Below are 20,773 nucleotides of genomic sequence, written 5' to 3'. Positions count from 1 at the left end.
CTAGAAAAGAACTAGAACAAACTAGAACAGAACTAGAACAGAACTAGAACAGAACTAGAACAGAACTAGAACAGAACTAGAACAGAACTAGAACAGAACTAGAACAGAACTAGAATAGAACTAGATCAGAACTAGAACAGAACTAGAACAGAACTAGAACAGAACTAGAACAGAACTAGAACAGAAACTAGAACAGAACTAGAACAGAACTAGAACAGAACTAGAACAGAACTAAAACAGAACTAGAACAGAACTAGAACAGAACTAGAACAGAACTAGAACAGAACTAGAACAGAACTAGAACAGAACTAGAACAGAACTAGAACAGAAGTAGAACAGAACTAGAACAGAACTAGAACAGAACTAGAACAGAACTAGAACAGAACTAGAACAGAACTAGAACAGAACTAAACAGAACTAACAGAACTAGAACAGAACTAGAACAGAACTAGAACAGAACTAGAACAGAACTAGAACAGAACTAGAACAGAACTAGAACAGAACTAGAACAGAACTTAGAACAGAACTAGAACAGAACTAGAACAGAACTAGAACAGAACTAGAACAGAACTAGAACATAACTAGAACAGAACTAGAACTAGAACAGAACTAGAACAGAACTAGAACAGAACTAGAACAGAACTAGAACTGAACTAGAACTGAACTAGAACTGAACTAGAACTGAACTAGAACTGAACTGCTACTGAAATAGATCCGAACTGATACAAATATTTTCATTGGAAATTTTTATTAAAAGTTTTTATGTTTAGTAATATATATTTTATATTTCCTTTTAGAAAAAATGTTTTTTATTTTTTTGTAGAGTTCATAATAATTGTTTTAATTAAAATAAATTTTCATCGAATTGCCAGTACTGTTTTTTAATTTAAAAACTAAATTCTATTTAGCTTAAACTTAGTATATTATTTTAAATTTAAATAAATTTTCCCAGAAAAAATGTTTGCAACAATAATTTATTAAATTCCTAAAAAAATACGCACACATACATATGTACATATATTTTAATTAAAAATATCAGTTTGATTGAATAAAAAAAATTTAGGTTAAAAAATTGAGGTGAAGTATACTTTTAGGTGCTCGATTGAGAAAAAAATATATTCAATAAATATGAATTTTTTGTTTAAATTGAAAAAATATTATGATTATTAATAAAGTTTTGTAAAAGGTTTAGATACTTTAAGGTACTTGAAATATATGTTTGTAAAGTGTTTTTAATTATGTTACAAAAATATTAAATCGATTTTTTTTTTTTCAAAGTAATCTAGAAATTTAAAACTAATAGAAAAGTAGTAAACAGAAATTGTTTTGTAACATAAACAAATTATAGTTTTTGAAGTAGTTATTTACATTTTTTGATATAAACAGAAATTTTAATAATAAATAATTGTTTAAATTTCAAGGTTTTTTTTAATATTTAAACAAAGTTAAATTACTAAAGAGAAAATTTAAGTACACACTTGAATAGTTTGACAATTTAGCATACTCTAGGGCAAATGTTATTAATTATTGGCTATTATTACATTGTTATATTGATACCTATTCTTAAAATACAACTAATAATATTGAAAATGAAATTTAACAAATTTCAGTTAACTACTTTTCCCAGTAAAATTCAATATCTTTTCAAAATAATTTCGCAGGTCATTCTAATAAAAATTCTTAAGTAATTAGACATATAATTTAAACGTTTCATAGTTTTATTATTACTTCACCTCTTTTACAATTCTAAAATCACCTTTGTTTTATAAATAATTTTGTGTGACTTTGTTTTTAAATAAAGTCTTAAACAAACTGCCACAAATCATGTAAATTTCATTTACATTTTTCATATATTTTTTCATATCCTACATACATCGTTTATATAATAAATAAAAGCAAAGTATAAAAAAGAAAATCCTCTTAACAATCCTCTTATATTCTTAGGGAAATTCTCGTTTATATTTAGTATATACATTATATTTTCTAACTCGCCTAAAATTATGCAAATATTTAGTTTGTTTTTATGACACGAATAAATAAAATGACCACATAAAATGTAACCTTTTATATAATAAAAAAAAGTATAAATATGTACGTACTATATAATACACATATCTGTAGTATACACTCAGGCTTTGGGGAACAAAGGAATATTTATTTAAGGCCCTGCAGTGCTGGGGTATTTGTTCTAACTTTAGCTATAGTCTAAGGTAAAGGTAAAGAATAGAACAAGTACACAACTAGAACAGAAGTAAAAACAGAACTAGAACAGAACTAGAACAGTACTAGAACAGAACTAGAACAGAACTAGAACAGAACTAGAACAGAACTAGAACAGAACTAGAACAGAACTAGAACAGAACTAGAACATAACTAGAACAGAACTAGAACAGAACTAGAATAGAACAGAACTAGAACAGAACTAGAACAGAACTAGAACAGAACTAGAACAGAACTAGAACAGAACTAGAACAGAACTAGAACAGAACTAGAACAGAACTAGAACAGAACTAGAACGGAACAGAACAGAACTAGAAAAAAAGAAAACTAGAACAGAACTAGAACAGAACTAGAAAGAACTAGAACAAACTAGAACAAACAGAACTAGAACAGAACTAGAACAGAACTAGAACAGAACTAAACAGAACTAGAACAGAACTAGAACAGAAACTAGAACAGAACTAGAACAGAACTAGAACAGAACTAGAAACAGAACTAACTAGAACAGAACTAGAACAGAACTAGACACAGAACTAGAACAGAACTAGAACAGAACTAGAACAGAACTAGAACAGAACTAGAACAGAACTAGAACAGAACTAGAACAGAACTAGAACAGAACTAGAACAGAACTAGAACAGAACTAGAACAGAACTAGAAAACAGAACTAGAACAGAACTAGAACAACAGAACAGAACAGAACAGAACAGAACTAGAACAGAACTAGAACATAAACGAACAGAACTAGAACAGAACTAGAACAGAACTAGAACAGAACTAGAACAGAACTAGAACAGAACTAGAACAGAACTAGAACAGAACTAGAACAGAACTAGAACAGAACTAGAACAGAACTAGAACAGAACTAGAACAGAACTAGAACAGAACTAGAACAGAACTAGAACAGAACTAGAACAGAACTAGAACAGAACTAGAACAGAACTAGAAACTAGAACAGAACTAGAACAGAACTAGAACAGAACTAGAACAGAACTAGAACAGAACTAGAACAGAACTAGAACAGAACTAGAACAGAACTAGAACAGAACTAGAACAGAACTAGAACAGAACTAGAACAGAACTAGAACAGAACTAGAACAGAACTAGAACAGAACTAGAACAGAACTAGAACAGAACTAGAACAGAACTAGAACAGAACTAGAACAGAACTAGAACAGAACTAGAACAGAACTAGAACAGAACTAGAAACAGAACTAGAACAGAACTAGAACAGAACTAGAACAGAACTAGAACAGAACTAGAACAGAACTAGAACAGAACTAGAACAGAACTAGAACAGAACTAGAACAGATCTAGAACAGAACTAGAACAGAACTAGAACAGAACTAGAACAGAACTAGAACAGAACTAGAACAGAACTAGAACAGAACTAGAACAGAACTAGAACAGAACTAGAACAGAACTAGAACAGAACTAGAAACGAACAAAAAGAACTAGAACGCAATTAGATCTTAGGAAACTCATTTTTCTAAAACTTTGTTTGTTTATTATCCTCTCATGCCACGAATTTCCTTGAGCAGTGTTCTCCCTATCCTTAGTTATTAAGAATTTCTATATTTCTTTATAAAGGTTTATGAATAATTTTAAGACAAACGAAATATCTAAAAAGGAAGTTAAAAAAATGTATAAAAAATTCTGATTAAAATCCTGGTCAAACATACTTTGTGTGACTTAGGTTAGTTAGTCATAAATTTTGATTAAATTACAAAAACGAAATCTATAACAAAATACTTGGCAAGTAAAGGGTCAGTTTTTTTCTTTTCAAGCAATAAAATGTAAAATCTACATTTGAAAATTTATCACTTAAAAATACATATTAAGAGTTAAACGCAAGCCTTAAAAAGAAATAAATATTATATTCGTGTTTTCGAAAAAAAAGGATATACATGCAAATAAAGAAATTTTCTAACACGTTTATGAGATAAGAAAGGAAATAAATTAAAATTATGAGATTTAAAATGAAAAGAACATAAATTTTATATAAGTTGTTTAGCAGATTTTAAGAAGTAATATAAATTGAAGTATTGAAATGGCTTTTAGAAGGATTTTTATAAGTCAAACATAAAGGTGGGGCTTTAAAATGGTATTGTAGGATAATCCTAAAAGTAGGCTTTAAAAATATAAACAGATTTTTAAAATTTCTTATTCACCGAAGTCTAAAAGTTGGAATTAAATAGAACAGAACTAGAATAGCAAAAGAACAGAACTAGAACAGAACTAGAACAGAACTGGAACAGAACTAGAACAGAACTAGAACTAGAACAGATCTAGAACAGAACTAGAACAGAACTAGAACAGAACTAGAACAGAACTAGAACAGAACAAGAACAGAACTAGAACAGAACTAGAACAGAACTAGAACAGAACTAGAACAGAACTACAGAACTAGAACAGAACTAGAATAGAACTAGAACAGAACTAGAACAGAAATGGAACTAGAACTGGAACAGAACTAGAACAGAACTAGAACTAGAACAGAACTAGAACAGAACTAGAACAGAACTAGAACAGAACTAGAACAGAACTAGAACAGAACTAGAACAGAACTTGAACAGAACTTGAACAGAACTAGAACAGAAACTAGAACAGAACTTGAACTGAACTAGAACAGAACTTGAACAGAACTAGAACAGAATTAAAACAGAACTAGAACAGAAGTAGAACAAAACTAGAACAGAATAGAATTGGACTAATATATCATTTTTGGCGTAAATAACAAATTTAAATTTAACAATTTAAATTTGCTTGCAACCAAAAGTAGACTTTAATATTGTGAAAACATAAAATATGTTCCGTTATATCTATGTTGATTTAAGTAAGTCTGTTATAGCAAATATATAGATAAAGCTGTGAGCTGCCAACAACTGTTACCTTTATAGAAATACTAAAAAAACACAACCTGCCTTAAAGTATACCTGAGAAAATTTATTCACCATTGACTACTAAGTTGGAAAAAACAAAATTTGTTGTTTGTTAGGAAATTTAAAAAGTTTTACTTGCTGTTTTTGTTATTGTTTGTCTAAGTACTTTTTTCGGGGGTGAGAATCAAAAAGTGTGTTAGGGTTTTATTTGCAAAAAATCTGAGAAAAAACTTTAAAGCCCTTAAAGTCTGCTATACTTTTTGTGTTTGTTATATACTTATTTTTATACCCTTACTCTTAATATACGTATAACTTTAATAATGTCTTTTATAAATATTTATTTTGTTCTCTACTTTTCCCCCTTTTTTGCCAAAAACAATAACAGGATTTTAGTCCTGGTCATGTGTTGGTATATGTATGTTCCGCAGTAAATTACATATGTATGTTTAAGTATTTGTTTTATTTTGGCAAAGTTTTTGTTGCTTATAAACAAGTATATATTTTTAGGTGTTAATACTAAGATGTAAGGATATATCTTTCTATGTATGTATGTATATATAAATGCTAGTATTTAATATTAAAAATCTACAACAACACATACTTTTAGGAAAAAGCCTGTAACAATTTATAAATAACCTAAGGTTATAATAAAAATCATTCCACATATTCTTTCACTATAAATATATATATTTCCTAGAATTTTGTTTAACTTAGATTGATAGCAAGAAATAGCAGTCTGATTACTGTTTTTTTGTTATTAAGCCTAAAAGTATGTAGTGATTTTAATATTTAACCAAACGTGTTCGTTCACATATTTCGAAATTATTTATATGTATTGAAAACATATTCATTTGTTTGATTAATGCTGGTTTTATTAAAATATTTGCTGAAACAATTTTTTGTTTCATTCACACAAAAATATTATTTATTGTCTTAAATGAAGTGTTGATATTTATTACATTTTTTACTGCCAACCATTTATATATGACAATTTATAATTTATATATTTTATGTAAATTTTTTGCAGCATATTATTTATAGACATTCATGTTTATAAATAAATATATAAAAATTACATTAATAACGCTTTAAGTTAAAGTAATGTAAGTTTTATTTGTTTGAATTTCTGAAATTGCTATTTTGATCAATATATTGATATTTATTAAAAAGAGCATAACTACAAGGCGTAAGTTAAAAATAGGCACACAAAACTAGTAGTTGATTATACAGAATAGATTTAGATTAAAATCTTGTTAAACAATTTAATTCAAAATTACTTAATAAAAGTACTGAACTAACTGAACTAGAACTGAACTAGAACTGAACTAGAACTGAACTAGAACTGAACTAGAACTGAAACTAGAACTGAACTAGAACTGAACTAGAACTGAACTAGAACTGAACTAGAAGAACTGAAACTAGAACTGAACTAGAACTGAACTAGAACTGAACTAGAACGAACTAGAACTGAACTAGAACCTACTAGACACTGAACTAGAACTGGAACTAGAACTGAACTAGAACTGAACTAGAACTGAACTAGAAACTAAACTAGAATGAACTAGAACTGAACTAGAACTGAACTAGGAATGAACGAGAACTGAACTAGAACTGAACTAGAACTGAACTAGAACTGAACTAGAACTGAACTAGAACTTGAACTAGAAACAGACCTGAACTAGAACTGAAACTAGAACTGAACTAGAACTGAACTACTGAACAGACTGAACTAGAACTGAACTAGAACTGAACTAGAACTGACTAGAACTGAACTAGAACTGAACTAGAACTGAACTAGAACTGACTAGAACTGAACTAGAACTGAACTAGAACTGAACTAGAACTGAACTAGAACTGAACTGAACTGAACTAAGAACTGAACTAGAAACTGAACTAGAACTGAACTAGAACTGAACTAGAACTGAACTAGAACTGAACTAGAACTGAACTAGAACTGAACTAGAACTGAACTAGAACTGAACTAGAACTGAACTAGAACTGAACTAGAACTGAACTAGAACTGAACTAGAACTGAACTAGAACTGAACTAGAACTAGAACTGACTAGAACTGAACTAGAACTGAACTAGAACTGAACTAGAACTGAACTAGAACTGAACTAGAACTGAACTAGAACTGAACTAGAACTGAACTAGAACTGAACTAGAACTGAACTAGAACTGAACTAGAACTGAACTAGAACTGAACTAGAACTGAACTAGAACTGAACTAGAACTGAACTAGAACTGAACAAGAACTGAACTATAACTGAACTAGAACTGAACTAGAACTGAACAAGAACTGAACTAGAACTCAACTAGAACCAGATTAGAACAGAATTAGAATTGAACTAGAACTAAAATAGAGTTAAACAGTATTTACAAAAAATACCGCCTCAATGTAGGCTTCATATTTTTTGTTTTAAAGAACTCCTTAAAGACCAACGATTTCCTTTACTTCTCTACTGCTTTCGTTTAAAATTTATGTTAAACATTGTTAATTTGTTTTGCCATTTGAGCTCATTAAACATATTTAAACATAAATTTATTACTTTATTTATGGCAATTAACTAAGCACTACAAAACAAAAACAATGAGGGAACAAAAAATTATATTTGCCATACTTAAAACTCCACAGTTTACTAAATAAATGGGCAAATAATGGTACAAAAAAATCCGTAACGCTGAGTTTAAGCATATTTTCATTTATAATATAAAAAAATTTATAATTTTCTTTGGTTGGTCATAAATAGTAAAGACTTTCTCTCTCTAAACGTTGCTATAATTGTTATTATATATAGTATGTATGGTACAGCTTCTTTGTAAATTATTTATTTATAATGTTTCTTTAGTAGTTTTTCTTTTATTTGTTTTCATTTGCAAAAGCCAAGTTTTTTTTTCCTCTCGTAATTTTACCTAGGTGACCTCCTCGCCAGTATAACTCTATATAATGTTGTATTGTTGTGACCACTTTTTGTGTATTTGTATTTATTATACACATACAACAAAGAGAGAAATTATTAATGTTATTATTGTGTATGTGTAAATAAGTATATTTGTTTGCTTGTTTGTCTAAGTGAGTGGTGCTCGGCTTTTTGCTAAAGAAATATTTATATTTATTAATTTGTGTTTATATGTGTGTATGTGTGTTTGTACGTGTAACCAAGGTGAAATCAACATTTAAATGTAAAGAAATATAAATGAAAACAGTGGAAAACAAATGTGGAGAAATTAGTCGCCTAAAAGTAGGCAGTAGAAATTGTGAAGTGAATAATTGAAAGTATTTATAAAGAAATAGTGAAAATATTTTAAATCCAGGCTTAATATATGAAAAATATCTTTACTTCCCTAATTTTAAATAATGTAGCATACTTTTAGATGTAAATGCTTTAACAAAATATTCCATAAAGCGAGCTCAATTAAGAAACGTATTTTTCATTTTAATGAGAAAGCTTAGAATACCCGAAACAATCACACAATTATGGGTGAAAGCTGTATTAATCTATTTTAAAAGAATATTGCCTACTTTTAGGATCAATTAAAATATTTTTTCTAAAAAAACTTAATATATTTATCACTTATAGTAAGCCATTGCTTCAAGATTGCTTCTCATGTTTAAAGTAACAGTAATTATAGATAAAGTATTGCCTACCAATGCGAGTAAACTTTCATTTTGGCTTTAAAAATTTTGCCTACTTTTGGGTACAGCTTTATTATAAAAGTTATATGAAATTTCTTTATCTTTAAAAGTATAACCTAGGAGTGAAATATTGCTTAAAGTTTTTAATAAGACAGTATTTTTGAAATTTAAAAACTGTTGCATACTTTTAGGCGAGACACTTAAATTACTATTCTAATGCTAGTGCATAATTTTATTATAAATTTAAATATTTTTTTCAAAAAGTGAAACGATACATAGTTAAGAGTAAAAATACCTTTTCTCAATTCTAAGAAATATTGCATGCTTTTAGGGGCAACTTATAAATTTTAGCAAAATAAACTATTTAACTTCATTTTGGAAAGAAGATATACAAATTTTCATAGTTTCTAATGACAAAAACATAAATTTTTTCTCTGGAAAGAAATGTTGCATAATTTTAGGGGCAACTTAAGTTTTACTAGTACATTATTTTATAGTTAAAAATTAATCAAAGTTATAAAAAAAATCATACAATTAGTTAAAGATAATATTTTCAAAAATCAATAAATAGTGCCTACTTATAGGTGGAAATTTTAATAAGATATAAACTATTAAAATGGATCTAAACTTTAAAATATCAAAAACTAGTTAAGTTTTTAATGAGAAAAACATAAATTAATTTTTATAAATAAATCCCTTTACAGTTAAGAACCAATAAAGAGTTTTAATAAGCGTTTTAAAATATATTAAAAAGTAATATTTTTCATATACAAATAGTGTTGCCTACTTTTATGCTTAGCCTTAAAAACAGCTAAATAAACGTTTAAATAGTCTTTTAACTTAATACATAACATAAAATGTGTTAAAAAGGCAATAATTTTGAAAAGAAAAAAGTGTTGCCTACTTTTAGGCGCCATTTTATATAAGTAAAATATACTATTTAATTGATTTAAAACTTAATTTTTTAGGCTAAACTTCTAAGAATTTAAAATTTTTTAGTTTTTTATGTAAGATGATTTTAACTTCCACTGTTAATTTCATTTTTATGCATGTATTTTTGATATACAAAAAGTGTTGCCTACTTTTAGGCTTAGCTTGGAAACAGCTAAATAAACGGTTAAATAATCTTTTAACTTCATACATATCTTAAAATTTGTTAAAAAGGCAATAATTTTGAAAAGAAAAAAGTGTTGCCTACTTTTAGGCGCCATTTGAAAGGAGCAAAATATGCTATTAATTTGAATTGAATTTTTTACTGAGACGATTTTAACTTCCACTGTTTAATTTCATTTTTATGCATGTATTTGTACTTAATAAAAACTTTTCTTTTGTATATATTTTTACTGCTTTTGTTGTTTTTTCTTCTCTACTCTTTGTTCAGTTATTGTGTTGGGTTTTTGAGCTGGGGTAAAACACAAACCCATAAAAATGTCACATTCATCATGATGTACACTCACACAAGTGTGCCATACTTTATGTTGGTTAGTGAGCTCCTCCGTTGTTCGTCCCTTAGTTCGTTCCTCTTTGGCTTTAGCGAGGCCCCAACAATATTATATTCCCAAGAATTTTTACTTAACATCAAGGGGTTTCTTTAATTTAATATATAGATATATAAATGAAAAAAAAAACAAGTTGCTTTTAGCGTTGAATATGCTAAAAAGAAATGAAATATTAAGCTTTAGCTAAAAGAGCCTAAAAGTAGGCAAACTTTTATTTATAAAATAACTAAATGAAATCAGAGTAAAAGAAAATAAAATCTGTAGTTTTCTTTTTTAAATTAAATTTAGTAAATGTTTGTTAATAGAGTCCACATTTATAAACCAAGTCAAGAATTAAACTTGGTCAATTAGTGTTTTGTTCTAGTTTGTTTTATTAACTTTTAAAATAAATTGTTTTTTTTAAAGCAAATCCCTTAACAATTGTTTAATTTATAGCTAAGTTTAATAATAGCCCATCCATTTCTATTGTATGTATAACAAACCCAAAATTATGCTATAAATTATTAAACAAAAATGTTCAAACCACCAATTTAATCTCTTTGATTATTACTCTCATCTCTATAACTAGACTATAATTTATGCTCATTCACTCAAACACTTTTATACATATAAAATTTACGTGATTTTTTTTTAAACGATAACAATATTAAATTGCGATATAATCTATATTGATTTAAACACTTTTGTCGCAAAACAAAGCAAAAAAACACATACATATATTATGAAAACATATTTATTTATAATACATTGACACTTTTTTCTCTTTGTATGTGTTTGTGTGTCTGCATAGAGTATCAAAATAATAATACAATATTAAAAATTTATAAATATTAAAAATAAATTTATGCATAATAAACAATACGAAGAGGGTAATGGTAGAGAGTAAGAACAACAATAAGTAATATTTATAATAATAAAAAATGAATACTTATTATTAATAAATTATTAAAAGCAAACAATACAATATTTATGATGAAATTTATTTTAAATGACAGTAAGGGGAGCGGGGAGAGAGAAAGAGAGTGAATGAAAAAAAATAATAAATAAACAAACAATAAACTGAATAAACACAGTTATGAAAATAAAGGCAAGAGTGTAGGTTTTATGTTGTTAATATTTTGTAATTAATGTTGCATACTTTAGGGAGGCTCCTTTAGAGAAATTATGGCGATTTGTAGATGATCTTTATGAAAAGCAATAAAAAAAACATTTAGAAACCCAGTAATAAAAGAGAATGAGAATTTTATTGTGTCTCTAATAAAATTTGTTATATAAGTAAAGAAGTTCAGTTGTAATATAATGAAAAACATGCTATATACCCAAAAGTAGGCTTCACAATATTATGAAATTTTTAGCCTAAAATCTTTCTTTTCTTTTACACAATCGTTTAGAGAAATTGTAATTTTTTAAGCAAAGTATATCTTTTATTACATTTCTAAACTAAAAATACACCTAAAAATATGCTACACATGATATTTGACCGCCTTATCTGTAATTGTGGTTAATTTGCATATATTTGTTTAAAGAAAATGTCCATTAAAATTAATAAAAACTTTTCTTAATACTTTTCTTTAAAAAATATACGCCCAAAAGTAGGCTACGATTTATGGTTGAAGACATCGTCTTAAATTCGTCTTAATTTTTATAAAAATTCTAAAATAAATTGTCTATTTTCTTAGTAAAAAGTTATTTAACCACCTGGAAGTATGCTGCAGATTATGTTTAAATCAAAAGCCTAAAAGTAAACACTATTTCTATATAATTATTTAAAGAAAGAGTTAATTTATTTAAGAAAATATTCAAAATTATCACTATTCTACTTTTTGTTTTCAAAATATACCTTAAAGTATGCAACACATTATATTTTATCTCATGTCCTAGACGTTTGCTTTATTCTGAAATATTTGTTTAGAAAAAAAATGGTCATTTACCTAATAAAATTATTAAAAATGTATCTTATTACTTTGTTGCTGTAAAGTACAACGAAAAGTATGCTTCACGTTTTGCCAAAATTTACTGCTTACAATTCTGCATAAATTTTCTTTAACTACTTAAAGAAATTATCTTTTTTCTAACCATAAAATGTTAGAAATTATGCTTTTCTTTATCGCTTTCATAAAATGCAGCTAAAAGTATGCTACAGTTTAAATTTAAAGCAATAGCTTAGAATAATGCTTCATTTAAAAATAACCTTTTTCCACAACTAGAGTATTTTTACAGCAATATGTATTGAAAACTTGTTTTACAACAAAAGAGACCAACCCAAAAGTAGGCTTTACATAATGATTAAAGTCACACACACCAAAAAGTATGTTAAAAGTAATGTTTTAGGCAAAAAACTGGCTTCGTTCTTAATTTTTGATTTATAATAGAGTATTTTTACTATAAAGTGTTTAGAAAACGTCTCTTACTACAAAACGACTAACCGAAAATTCTGCCTAACTTTGCTTAATTACTTAAAGAAATTGTCTCTTTTCTTCAATAAAATGTTTAAAATCTACCAAAAACCCCTAAAACTATGCTACACATTATGTTTAAAGCAGTAGCCTAGAAGTATACTTTATTTCTACATGATTAGTTAAAGAATTTATTATATATATGAATGCCATTTTATATATGTTCACTTATTTTTTCTGCTGTTACAAAATACACCTAAAAGTAGGCAACACATTATAGATAATAGAGTAGCTTAGACTTATGTTTCATTACTTCAATAATATTGCAACAAATTCTCTACTTTTTTTTTATAAATTTTTCACTTTTTAGCAAAATTGCAACCTAATTTTCTATTTTTATCTAAAGTTATCTTAAGAAACCTCCTCAAAAAGATAATCTGAAATATTTTAAGAAAACGCCTAGAATTATACTTCATGTTTATTCAATTATTGTCCCCAATTGGTGTATTTCTCAAGCTTCTTTAACTACAGAACAATTAATTTTTATAATTTTGAACAAAATTTTGACTTCATTAACTCACACCTAAAGGTAAATATTTCAAGTTACTTACAACCTTGCCTTTTATTTGCATAATTTCTAGTGTTTAGTTTTATATTTTTTTGATAATACTTTAAAATTCTTGAACTCTCTTAAGCATTTTTATACATTTTTCTATTGATCCCTTAAGATTTTCTTAAAAATACTCTCAAGAATTTCCTTTCCACAATAAGAAAAATGTCTTAAAACTTAACTTTTATTCCCCAGAAATCGAAAAATATTTAATATTTTGACTTAAACAAGACTATAGTAAATATTTTACATATTCCCTGGTATCTAAATAATATAAATTTCACAAAAAAAAAAAAAAAATCCCATGAACTTCACACATGTCATGTCATATTTTTGTTAATAAAACTCAGCCTCCTTCCTTGAAAACAAAAAAAAAAAAAGAAAATAAGTAAAGTATACTTTTAGGTCTGCTTATAAAACAATAAGAATTTTAAATTTAACAGCTTTCACATATAAAAATTTGCTAAAATTGAGGGGGAGAGGGAGAGGGAAACATGTAAGAAAAACCAATAAAATTTTTTGATTATATTTTTATACACAATTTTTGTTTTATTTCATCTCACAGTTTATCAGATAAATCAACCCCTAAGGTTGTTTTTTTTCCAAATAAACTATTTTATATCAAAGTAGATGACAGTCTGACTGTCACTTGTCAAAGTCATATAAGGCAAAAAATAACATCACATCACAATACTCTTATCTACGCACTTTTTCAACTACTCACATACCTATTTGAGGATATCTGTGTGTGTGTGTATATGTTAAAAAGTCACGCATTATTGTGGCATACTTTAAGGCAGGCATGAGCTTAAGCGTAAGTTATACATATAAGGAAGTGTAAATGTAGTTTTAGAGTGTAGGAAAGAGGGAATTGTTTGTTTAGATGTTAGGCTAAAAGGTAGTTTGAAGATTTTTATTATACATTTATTGGGCAAGTGCCGGCATATAAGTGTGTAGATGTCAAATAAGCCAACACGTTTGAACTGACATATATGATAACACAACAAAACTATTAGATAAGTCAAAAGAAAACACAACAACCTCTAAAAATTCTCTTTCTTAAAATTATATATATTGAACTTTCCCCCTCCCCTAGTGCTTTCCTTAGCTACTAGCCGCTTAATTTGTGTGTTTTTATTCTTTTACTTTGGAAAACAATATTTAAACATGTATTGTAGAAAGTTTTTTCTTCTTTTGTTTTGTGGCAAATACGTGTTTATGTATTTGTAATCCATAAGTAATGTGTAAATATATAAATTTCCAAGAATACTTACATCTAAACGTACGTGTATTTATATTAAATTATATCTACATACATACATATATGTATGTGTAAGCAACAACAAAGTTATAAACATAAAATTTCATTTTATTACAAACGTGTTCTGATATTTACGTTCTTTATATATATTTTTTCGACTTTGACGTTATAAAAATGTAATTGTAAAATTAAACAGGCAAATAAGTTTGATGTTGGTGTTGCTATACATTTTTTTATGTTTCTAACAACTTTTCGTTTTCCGTTTACTTTCATTAATTTATGTTTACAAAAAAATCATAAAAAATTTTCACTTTTATTATGCCTACTAAAAGTATGCTACACATTATGATTATTGCATTATATATATAATGTTAAAATTTGAAACAGAAGCATTTGCCTACTTTTAGGCTTAAGTTTGTCTATAGGTTTCAATGTTAATGTTTATAACAAGTAACATTTTCTATTTAATTGCTAATAAAAAAAATTTGTAGAAAATTGACAGATTTTATGGATTTTTTTTTGTAACAGCTTTTAAGGACTGGGATATGCAATTGAAATTTGTTTTATATATAAATCGATTTTCTTTATATTTAGAACTTAAAATTATGCTTTATATGATGATTATTGTAGGATTTTTAAGTGGAAATAAAGAAATTTTCATAATATCACATATATTTTTTATTATATGCTTTAGTTGGTAATAAAATATGTCTTAAAGTATGCTTTACATAATGATTAAGGCATCACTGCACCTAAAAGTATACTTTGCATAATGAATAAATTAAAATTGGCTTGAAAATTGAAATTTGGCTGGATTTCTATGTAATTATTAAACAAAAGTTTCACTTTCTCTACACAACTTCTAATAACATCCCCTGGTGCTTTAATATTACAAATTCCTCCTAAAAGTATGCAATATGTTAAAAGCAATGTTTTAGAATTGTGTTATTCTATTAATCGAATAATTAAAACTTTCTTCTTGTTATTGTCTATTTTGCCTGTTATACCAGTGGCCACACAAGAGACACTTTAGCAGGGGAGCGCGATAGGCATAGTGAAGGCCTAGATGTACTAACTAACTAACTAACTAACTAACTAACTAACTAACTAACTAACTAACTAACTAACTAACTACTACTAACTAACTAACTAACTACTACTAACTAACTAACTAACTAACTAACTAACTAACTAACTAACTAACTAACTAACTAACTACTAACTAACTAACTAACTAACTAACTAACTAACTAACTAACTAACTAACTAACTAACTAACTAACTAACTAACTACTAACTAACTAACTAACTAACTAACTAACTAACTAACTAACTAACTAACTAACTAACTAACTAACTAACTAACTAACTAACTAACTAACTAACTAACTAACTAACTACTAACTAACTAACTAACTAACTAACTAACTAACTAACTAACTAACTAACTAACTAACTACTAACTAACTAACTAACTAACTAACTAACTAACTAACTAACTAACTAACTAACTAACTAACTAACTAACTAACTAACTAACTAACTAACTAACTAACTAACTAACTAACTAACTAACTAACTAACTAACTAACTAACTAACTAACTAACTAACTAACTAACTAACTAACTAACTAACTAACTAACTAACTAACTAACTAACTAACTAACTAACTAACTAACTAACTAACTAACTAACTACTAACTAACTAACTAACTAACTAACTAACTACTAACTAACTAACTAACTAACTAACTAACTAACTAACTAACTAACTAACTAACTAACTAACTAACTAACTAACTAACTAACTAACTAACTAACTAACTAACTAACTAACTAACTAACTAACTAACTAACTAACTAACTAACTAACTAACTAACTAACTAACTAACTAACTAACTAACTACTAACTAACTAACTAACTAACTAACTACTAACTAACTAACTAACTAACTAACTAACTAACTAACTAACTAACTAACTAACTAACTAACTAACTAACTAACTAACTACTAACTAACTAACTAACTAACTAACTAACTAATTAACTAACTAACTAACTAGCGAACTAACTAACTAACTAAGAATTCGGATTTATTTTTAAGCATTTGTTTAAATTTTTCATTTCCTTCCTCAATTAAATTGTTAAAATTCCCCGTTATTACTTTTCGCTGGTAAAATACTCTCAAAAGAATGCATTAATTTGTGATTAAATCCTGTGCCTAAAATACTGCATCTTTTTAAACAATTGCTTAGAGAATTTGTCTCTTTTTCCAATATAATCTTCTTTGCAAAAAATCTAGCTAAAAGTATGTTAAAAACTTCCTTTTTGTCAATTTGCTATTACAGAATACACCTAAAAGTATGCTAAACATTATACTTATTGACATGTTTTGGAATTCTACCCTATTTCCGTATTTTTACACTTCTTTTAAAGAAATTTGTCATACCTTCAATAAAATTACCAACAAATTTCGCTCATTATATTAAATAACAACAAAAAGTATGCCACACTTTTTGGTTAAAGTCTCTGCTAGAAATTTGTCAATTTTTTTAGCCATTAAATTATAATAATAATAAATTTTCTCCACATAATATTAAAAATCTTAGATTATATTAACTAACTAACTAACTATTAGTTATATTTTAGAATTGTAATTAAAGTTTTTATAATTATTTTTACAACAAAATATACTTAAAACTTTCCTAACTAAAGAAATCATTAGGCATTTTACTTTTATACACCTAAAAGTATGCTTCACATTATATTTATAAACACATCCTAGTTATATACTATAGATATACATATTTAATTAATGAAAGCATCTACATTATTCTTTATAAAATGCTTAAAATGTTCCCTTTCTTCTTTTTTATGACAAAATATACCTAAAATTATGCAACACATTAAGCTTAACACAATGTTTTAGTATGTATATTACTTAATTTCTTCAATTATCTTTAAAAGAAGTGTCCACTTTTTTGATAAAACGATCAAAACTTGTATATTATTTTCTTATTTTATGCAAAATTCTTTAAAAAAAATCCTTCACAAAAAGATAAACTCAAATGTTTAAGATAAGCTCAACCACAATGACCATTTTTTTTTGCATTAAACAACCAAAAATTATGAGCTAAACTATGAAACAATAGGGGAACAATGTAAAAAAAACAACTTTATTTTCTATGAAAAATTATAATCAATGTTGTTGTTTTTTTCTTTCTCTCTTTCTCTCTTTGTATTGTTTATTTGAAATTCACACAATATTTTCTAACAAAAGAAGTTTTCATTTTCGTGTTTTTCTTTTTTTTTAGTTTTTTTTTTTTTTTAAGAAAAGAAAAATTACTTTATACTATTGCTACCACAAGAAAAAAAGATGCTAACAAAAAAGAATAAACCAAGAAATATTAGATAAACTTTAGGTTCAAATTTTTGTCTTATTTTTTTCAAATTTTGGCTGTTGTGTAATGTTTATGTTTGAGTAGGACTTTTTTTTCTTATTTTCAATTGGTTTTCATAGAAAAATAAAAGATAAACAATAAATTTGATAAAAAAATAAACAAAAAATATATAGAACAGAAACATATAATCCACAAACACCTGCTAGATGAGGGTGGATCTGCAGGAGAAAAAGACTTAATAAGAAGTTTATTTACTTGTTTTCAAATAACAAAAGAAAATCGTTAAACAAAAGTTTTTTCGTAACTGGGTCGACCTCAAAAACATACTAACATCAATTTTCAAAAAATTAAATGTTACCAGAAAAGTTTTTCCAAAAAAAAAGGTAAACTAAAAGGACAAATAGAAGACATGTGTTAGGTTTAAATGAGTAAAACCGAAAGAACACAAACACACTTAAAATGACCACACAACAATAACAAAGGGAATAACAGATTTAAATTTAGAAATAAATTAGAAAAATAGATTAGATTAGATCAAAACTATAAGCGATCCATAGAAAATAACACAGATTGATTGATAGTCAAGGAAATAGAGTGATCACCAGTCAAAACTATAAACTAATCTATAGCCAAGACTGATCTGCAGACAACATCTATAGTCAAGATTATATATAAACTGATCTATAGTCAAGATATAGACTGATCTGTAGTAAAGACTATAGACTGATATATAGTAAAGACTATAGACGAATCAGTAGGTAAGACTTTAGACTGATCTATAGTCAAGACTATAAACTAACCAATAGTCAAGACTATAGACAGATCTATAGTCAAGACTACAGACTGATCTATAGTCAAGACTATAGACTGATCTATAGTCAAGACTATAGACTGATCAATAGTCAAGACTATATACTGATCTATAGTCAACACTATAGACTGATCTATAGTCAACACTATAGACTGATCTATAGTCAACACTATAGACTGATCTATAGTCAACACTATAGACTGATCTACAGTCAAGACTATAGAATGATCTATAGTCAAGACTTTGGACTGATCTATCCTATAGACTGGTCTATAGCTAAGACTATAGACTGGTATATAGTCAAGACTATAAACTGACAATAAAATGATCTATGGTCAATACTATAGACTAATCTATAGTCAAGTCCATAGACAAGTCTAAAGTCAAGACTATAGACTGTTCTAGAGTCAGGACCTTAGACTGGTGTATAGTCAAGACTGTAGACTGATTTATAGTCAAGAATATAGACCGATCTCAAGGCAAGACTATAGACTGAACTATAGTCAAGACAATAGAGCGAACTATAGTCAAGACTATAGACTGGTCTATAGTCTTTATAGACTGATCTATACTCAAGACTATAAACTGACAATAAAATGATCTATGGTCAATACTATAGACTAATCTATAGTCAAGTCCATAGACAAGTCTATAGTCAAGACTATAGACTGTTCTAGAGTCAGGACTTTAGACTGGTGTATAGTCAAGACTGTAGACAGATTTATAGTCAAGACTATAGACCGATCTCAAGGCAAGACTATAGACTGAACTATAGTTAAGACAATAGAGTGAACTATAGTCACGACAATAGAGTGAACTATTGTCAAGACTATAGACTGATCTGTATTCAAGACTATAGACTGATTTATAGTCAAGACTATAGACTGATCTATAGTCAAAACTATAGACTGGTCTATAGTCAAGACTATAGACTGATCTATTGTCAAAACTATAGACTGGTCTATAGTCAAGACTATAGACTGATCTATAGTCAAGACTATAAACTGACAATAAAATGATCTATGGTCAATACAATAGACTAATCTATAGTCAAGTCCATAGACAAGTCTATAGTCAAGACTATAGACTGTTCTAGAGTCATGACTTTAGACTGTTCTAGAGTCAGGACTTTAGACTGGTGTATAGTCAAGACTGTAGACTGATTTATAGTCAAGACTATAGACCGATCTCAAGGCAAGACTATAGACTGAACTATAGTCAAGACAATAGAGTGAACTATAGTCAAGACAATAGAGTGAACTATAGTCAAGACTATAGACTGAACTATAGTCAAGACTATAGACTGAACTATAGTCAAGACCATAGACTGAACTATAGTCAAGACTATAGACTGATCTGTAGTCAAGACTATAGACTGATCTATAGTCAAGACTATAGACTAATCCATAGTCAAGACTATATATTGATCTCTAGTCAAGACTATAAACTGATCTATAGTCAAGACTATAGGTTGATCTATAGTCAAGACTATAGATTGATCTATAGTCAAGACTATAGATTGATCTTTAGTCAAGACTATAGACTGATCTATAGTCAAGACTATAGACTGATCTATAGTCAAGACTTTGGACTGATCTACAGTCATGACTATAGACTGATCTATAGTCAAGAATATATATTGATCTTTAGTAAAGACTGTAGACTAATCTGGACTAGTCGTTTAAGTAGCTTTATGAAAAATAGTAAGAGTTATAAAACGTTACTATAAAAAGTTTTTAAACTGTTTTTGAGTGTAAAAATAAACCTTTAAACTCATGACAATTCTTTTAAGCCAATTCACAATTTTACATTTATACTTCTGTTCTTTTCCTCCCTAACATGATTTTCTACTCTCATTTGTATGTGTTTTTTTCTACAATTCCTATCTTTATTTTTTGATAAACCACTTATTTACACAATCTTTTTAGATTTTTTTCTTCATTTCTTCCACTTCTTAAACTTATAAAGAAAAAAAGTAGAAATGAAATAGACATGGTTTTGTTAAGGGGCTTTAAAATAGATTGAAAACAAAAAGTCGAGGGAGGGTGGAGT

The 20,773-nt window shown here is 27.3% G+C and overlaps 1 long non-coding RNA gene across 2 annotated transcripts in view; it reads right to left on the bottom strand.

Annotated features, from left to right (window-relative positions):
- LOC119612587 overlaps window positions 1-20,773 on the bottom strand; it is a 58,450-nt gene that overhangs the window by 20,803 nt on the left and 16,874 nt on the right. The window lies entirely within an intron of this gene.

The sequence above is a fragment of the Lucilia sericata genome, unplaced genomic scaffold (assembly GCF_015586225.1).
Source record: "Lucilia sericata isolate MDLA Ls3-8-SP2 unplaced genomic scaffold, ASM1558622v1 Contig001746F_arrow, whole genome shotgun sequence".
NCBI classification, from domain to species: domain Eukaryota; kingdom Metazoa; phylum Arthropoda; class Insecta; order Diptera; family Calliphoridae; genus Lucilia; species Lucilia sericata.
The sequence above is the reverse complement of the archived record's forward strand: the minus strand, read 5'-3'. Positions and strand labels throughout refer to the sequence as shown.